This window comes from Amborella trichopoda, chromosome 7 (assembly GCF_054954075.1).
Source record: "Amborella trichopoda isolate Santa Cruz 75 chromosome 7, AtrichopodaSantaCruz75HAP2 v2.0, whole genome shotgun sequence".
NCBI classification, from domain to species: domain Eukaryota; kingdom Viridiplantae; phylum Streptophyta; class Magnoliopsida; order Amborellales; family Amborellaceae; genus Amborella; species Amborella trichopoda.
The window spans coordinates 30815388-30822429 of NC_142342.1; the positions used below are offsets into that span (position 1 = coordinate 30815388).

The window sequence follows — 7042 nt, forward strand, 5'->3', positions numbered from 1 at the left end:
GGTGACACTAGGTATGTCACCCAAACCCAAATCCCCAAAAATGGTATCTTGGGTTGGAGGATCTGTTGGTTATGAAAAGTTGCCATTTCCAACTAATCCTTGGCCTTTATAAACCCCTTTTCGTAGCCATTTAGGAAGAGGAAGATTGAATTCCTAGCCCTTTTGCTCAGAGAAAGTTAAGCCTGAAACCCTAATCTACATTAACCCTAAGCTTGAGACACCTTAACCTAGACCTAGGCAACCCTAGTTCTAAACTATCTCTAGGACACAACAACCCTTTTCAATCAGAGATCTTCTGGTCAACTTTTGAATCATAGAGGCAAAGAGGATGCCGGTTATGATACGGGAGAGCCCTCGAATGCTTGGGTGTCTCGAGCCATCTGGCCCGGTTTGGTATTGTTTTCTTATCCGTTCTTTCTTCTTCTTATTGTTTTGATTTTATTTTGATTTATTTTGATCAGTTTTCTTTGAACTCATGTTTTAATATCTTGGATCATGCTAGCTCTGCCACAGATCTGAGAGCGGATCTCCTCGTTTACGAGCAGATCTAGCATCAGATCTGAATCGATTTGTCCCACTTTTTCTACTATTTTATTTTATCAGTTTAATGACTCAAAATCCCAGAGATTTTCTTTAGAAGGTTCTTTTTGCATTGACATTTTAACTTTTAGACTCGACATTTATCGGGCTTTCCACCAACTAACTCAGTTTCACATATGAAAGAATAAACTTTGTCAAAAATATCAACAACAATATTTTATTAATAACAAAATTGATGTTCGCTTTTGACCATTTGATTACACTAGTTGAATCTTTCTCCACTTTAGTTGGGTAGTATAAATTCTTAATAAGGTGTGGGCCTCGGAGTAACACCTTTCACTTAGCATCATTTGTCTTTCACATGTTAACGGGTAGCATTGGAACCATGGATGTTATGGCTGCGCTGCCCTGACCACCAAGACCAAAACCAAGTGCTCATTCCTTCCATGTTGTAGCCTCAATTACAGTGCACTCACCAATAAGTCTGTAGCAGCCACTTCCCAATCTCTCACCTCCCCTTTTGCTTTTACCCAGAGTTTTCCATATCATGGCTTACTTTGTATAGGATTTCACTATTTCTGGTCTTATGGGAACGTTTTCGAGGTCTGTCACATCAAGATTTTTCATTACCATTTATCGTATCAAAATGAAGGGAAAGTGAGATAATTGTATTTTGTTAGGGGTGTGTAGTTGTGTATGGGATTATGGAGGAAAGGGGTTTAAACTGGCGAAGTCCAGCTCATTTGCTCGACTGTACAAGAATGATGATGCTTCTAACCTGTAAAACCATATTAACTCAATCAAACACAGACGGTTGGAGAAACAGAAAAGGGGATAATTTTGTTTAAATTATTGCATATATGTGAAAGTTGGAGAAACAGAAATAGAAAAGGGGATAATTTTGTTTAAATTATTGCATATATGTGAAAGTTGGAGAAACAGAAATAGAAAAGGGGATAATTTTGTTTAAATTATTGCATATACATTTGTAAAAGTTGGAGAAACACAAACAATTTTATTTAAATTATTGCATGTACATATGTGAGCCTTCTAAAAACAAAGTGATCAGTTTTGTTTAAATTATTGCATATACATTTGTGAGCATTTTAAAAACAACGTGGTGTCCAAGATATCCCGTGTAATTGTGCAATGGTTAATCTATGCCAAAGAGTAAAGCAAAAGAACGATAAGAAAATGTTCAACTCTTTTGTTTCTTTTTTTTTTTTTTTTAATCTTGTTATTATTATGATTATTATGCTAGCTTGATAGATAATTAGATTTCTTACCGGATGGACCACAAATTTTCTGTTGGACAAAGCCCAATTAACCTGTTAAAACATTAAGAAACAAAAGATGATAAAAAATAGAGCAAAAAAAAAAAAAAAATTCCTCTTCAAAATCTTGGCAGCTGACACAAAAAAATACCAAGAAGAAAAATAATCACGAGTGATTGTGTATATTCTCGAATAGAATAAGCGGGAAACAAAAAAGGAACAAATTGGAACAAAATATATACCTTAGATGTGCCTCGAAGTCTTCCTACAACATGTATGGCCTCATCATCAATTTGGTAAATTGCACCAAATTACTCAGCCGTTTGCCAAAGTAGGTGCAAGTTGGAATTCAAATCAAGATTACAGCGAATAAGACTTTGCACCTCTTAGTATCTTTTTTTACTCGGATGCAAAGAGATCTATTATATCCACTTTGTTTAGGAAAGAATGCGATAAAAAACTCTGGTGTATCCTTTCAATAACCTGTGCCCAATCAAAAAAGGAAACTCAAACTTAAAAAATACTTGCTTATTTTAAATAAAATGGATTATTGACTTTTAATAGATAGTGGTTTCACATCCAAAGTGGAGGATAATAAAAAAAGCTCTCGGGTAACCTTTCAATAACCTGTGCCCAATCCAAAAAAGAAATTAAAACATATTTTTAAATAAAATGGATTATTGGCTTTTAATGGATAGTGGTTTCAAGTCCAAAGTGGAGGATAGTATTCCATCCTCAACCATTTCATCACGGCCCACTTTCAGAAGAGATGGCCCATTAAGTCAAAACTAACGTCCAAATTATTATTATTATTATCATTATCATCATCATCATCATCATCATCATCATTATCATCGTCATTATCATTATCTTTATTATTATTGATACGTATGTGTGCTCATAAAGTGCTCTAGACCCACTTGTCTGTCATGTTATATGTTCATAAAGGCTAGCGTAGGGGAGGCTCTAACCATCCTTATGCTAAGGGGCTTTCCGTAATCTAAGAGGGCATTTTCGTTTGTCCGAACGTGTCACGAATCCATCATGAGCTAGGTCCACCTTACACCATATAATTCTCTTTCACTAGTTGGTACCTACCCGCACGTGCACCACACCCAATGCGGTTTTCGAAAGAGTGATCTCAGGCAGGTCCCCGCTGCCGGTCCTAAAACTCAACAAGATCGAGGCCCAATCATAAAAATGTGCATATTCATATGATTTGTATCGTTCAAATAGTGGCATACAACATTGGTTAATTTTGCATATAATATAAAAATGTCATAAATGAGGAAAGTCAAATGGAGATTAATGCTAACAATATAATATAGAAGCTAATCTTATGTGCCCAAAGATATGTGATCTCTCACCATAAGTTTTTGACAATAACTCAAAATTTACAATTTTTATTTTAAAAATATAATTTTAAAAGTAAATCTTTGTATTTAGCATAAATAAAATACTAGTAATAAATATTTTCTTGATGGATGAGATATATAGTGTGTTCTCATGAGTGCACTTTAGACAATATACTTTCACATTTTCTGTCTTCTAGGGGCCTTAGGGGGGAGGGAGTCGTGTACAACAATATATGAACTATGAACTTAATTTTTATACTTCCAAAATAGCCAATACATTTATTATAAAAGATAATACTTTCCTTATCTATAATAATATATAGTATTTTTTTAATAATACTATAATAATATATAGTACTTTCTTTATCTATAATAATATATAGTACTTTCCTTATCTATAATAATATATAGTATTTATAAATTTATAATTTATAATTTGGCATTGATACTCTCATTTTGATAAAATATTTTATAAATTTAAATGCCCTCCAAGATAAGTTTCCTCCATTTGAAATGAATAAAATATGTTTTTGAATTAGAAACCAATGCTTTCTAAAAAACGATTTATATCGTATCTCACGAATTGCGTTTATCACACACCATACCGTTGTTGCTTTATGTAAGTATGATGGTACTGAATATTGATATAAAACTTCATAGATTCACCTAATAGCCCGTATAAACATTATAAAATACCATTTAAGTTTATGTTTGTTCGACCTATCAGCTAAAAATTATATTTCTAATTTTTTAGATCTAAAATTTAACTTTTTTTATTTTTAAATGTTAATAAAATGATAGATCTCTAAATTTTAGATGTACTTAATATTATTAAGTAATTCTATTTCATGTGGGACTAAGGACATAGTGTGTTACTAAGGGACTATATTAGATATTATTTTCAACCCAAAATAATGAATATTCAAATATTAATAATAATAATATTAAAACTCGTATTCAAATAATAAAAATAATAATATTAAAACTCGTGTGGTAAAATAATTGGATGGCATAAATGCCCTGCAAGGTAAGCATTCCTCTAAATAAAATATGTTTTTGAATTAGAAACTAACGCTTTCTTTCCATTCTTTTTACTATTTATTCTCAAATTTCTACTTTCTTGATTATTGTTTGCTACTTTTGTTAGTGTGGATTTAAATAGCATTATAATTATTAAACCTTAATTCAACAAACAAATGCTTTCCATTTCTAGTCAAAATTACATACGGACATTTTTTTTCACTCTTATATTACCGTATGGTTATATTTTACCCAAAAATTACAACAATCACTTCACCCCTATTACGAACCTTACATTACCAGTTATATTTTACCCAAAAATTATAATGAGAACCCAACAATTGCCTTTTTCGCGAAACAATGTTTCATATTAAAACTCTAATTTTTGTTGAAATATTACTGAAAATTATTAAAAATAAAATAAAAAATTTGATTCAAACCTTTTTAATTTTTAAGTATTGTTTAACTATCTAAATTAAAATAAAAAATATAATTCAAACCTTTTTCGTTTTTAAGTATTGTGTAATTATCTAAATTAAAATGATTAGATTTGGTTGCTTTTAAATTGAGAATATGATATTTATTTTTTAAAATTTTTAAATATTATTAAAATATAATAATACTATCTAATATTGTATACAATAAAAAAATGGTTAAAATCAATATACCTTTTTAGTCTCTTCCAATGCCCTAACATATTATATCTTCCATTGTAATCAGTTCGCTAAACAAAACTTTTAGTTTTTTAATGCTAGCATCACAAACTATATGGAGAAATGTTTGAAAGACTTATAAAAAAGTAGATAAACAAACTTATCACAACAAAAGTATCTTATTTCCAAACATGTCATATTAAAAGCATGTGATTCCAAATTAAGAATCATTTTCTGATAAATAAAATTTTGATTTTTTATATGCTTTTAGAATTTTATTCATTATTTCTTTTTATGCCTACAAAACAAGTGCGGAGCACATGCATTTCGCGCGTCTAATTAATTAGGACCTTGACGAATCCTATCATCTATTACCTTCTAATTTATGTTTCCTACGTGATCCATCCATCTCTATATAGAATCATAGAGTGAGAAAGAGAGAGTTGTGTGAGAGAGATTGTAATATATTTATCTCGTTAGGGTGGCAATGGATCCAATTAGGCCTGGGACTCAATCGTCAGACCCGATCTTGGGTCTTGGTATGGGTCCAAATTTTGGACCCAAAAGGTCGGGTTCGGTCCAAAACATGGACCCGAATATTATTCGGGTCCGTTTTCAAATCTAGCCGGATCCGACCTGAATAATATGGGCGTATGTGGGTATTCATAAATGTTGCCAATACATTTGTTTCTTAGGAATTTTCAGCTATTACATAAAATAGTGAAGAATGTGGGTGTATGTGGGTATTCAGTGTATATGCTGCCAATAATACAGGTATATGATGGCAAAAAAAAATGCTCATAGTCATAGCCCACGTGTCTCACATAAACAATAGCCGTGGCAATGGACCCTACCAAATCCGGGACCTGACGAGTAGACCTGACCTCGAGTCAAAGTATTGATCTAAATTTTGGACCCAAAAGATTGTCTCAGTCCAAAACCTAGTCTCCAAGTCCAGCAGGACCCGACGCATTTTCACCCCTATATTTATTGTTTTATTACTGATAGATATTTATTGCAACAAAAAAGAATTCAAAATATAAAATAAAAGAGTTTCGACTCAAAAAATATATAGGAAGCTTGGATTGAATCAATCGACACTTTCACTATTGCTTTAGAATAGAATACAAGGCTATAGTACAATAGAGCAACCACAATCTTTCACTTAAGCCTAACTCACCTTTTCTATCTCAACACACACATTACATCACAATAATGTCTTACTATTTATAGACACAATTAACCGCCTATACATATGGTCTACGAAGGGTCACATGGCCTATAGACTCAATTAACTGCCTATACATATGGTCTACAAAGGGTCACAAGGCCCAACATATTGTACACCTCTTTTTCAAGCACCCCTTCACATTGTACACCTCTTTTCACCAAGCACTCCATCACATTGTACACCTCTTTTCACCAAGCAGCCCATCACATTGTACACCTCTTTTCACCAAGCACCACATGGTTTAGTTAAGCCGCCACTTATGAACCTTCTAGAGAGATGGAATGAGCATAGTCACTAAAAGACAAATTAAAATTCAACATCCCTTCTTAATTTGTCACTCTCATTCCAAGTAACATTCTTAAATAAAATAATGTTTCAGTCTTTAGTGGCTTTGTCAAAATGTCTGCAACTTGTTCTTCTGATTTGCAAAACACAAGTTCAACTTCATTATTCTTCACATGCTCTTGAATGGAATGGAATCTTATATCTATGTGCTTGCTTCTTCCATAAAATACTGGATTTTTGGCCAATCCTATTACTGATTTGTTGTCGACCTTGATCGTTGTAGGGCCTTCTTGTGGTACCTGCAAATTCCTTAGCATATTTCGCAACCAAATAGCATGATACATACATGATGATGCTGCTACATATTCGGCTTCACATGTGGATAATGTAACAATTGGTTGCCTCTTTGAACACCAAGTAAAAGCTGTCGATCTAATATGAAATACATAACCTGTAGTACTTTTTCTATCATATAGGTCACCTCCCCAATCACTATCACAATAACCAATAATCTTGAGTTCATTTGAATGAGAATAGAGCAGTCCATAATCCAATGTGCCTTTTAGATAACGAAAAATCCTTTTGGCTGCCTTCAAGTCAGTTTTATTAGGAGCTTCCATATACCGACTTATTAGGCCCACTCCATACAAAATATCAGGTCTAGTACATATCAGGTAACGCAAA

The 7042-nt window shown here is 32.6% G+C and overlaps 1 long non-coding RNA gene across 1 annotated transcript; it reads right to left on the reverse strand.

Moving 5' to 3' along the window:
• Positions 1-730: 730 nt before the first annotated feature.
• LOC110006525 (uncharacterized) lies at positions 731-4954 on the reverse strand. Its single transcript, XR_016060034.1, has 2 exons — positions 4858-4954; positions 731-2297 (listed from the first exon to the last, which is right to left on the reverse strand). It is a non-coding gene; the product is annotated as an uncharacterized LOC110006525 (long non-coding RNA).
• Positions 4955-7042: the final 2088 nt, after the last annotated feature.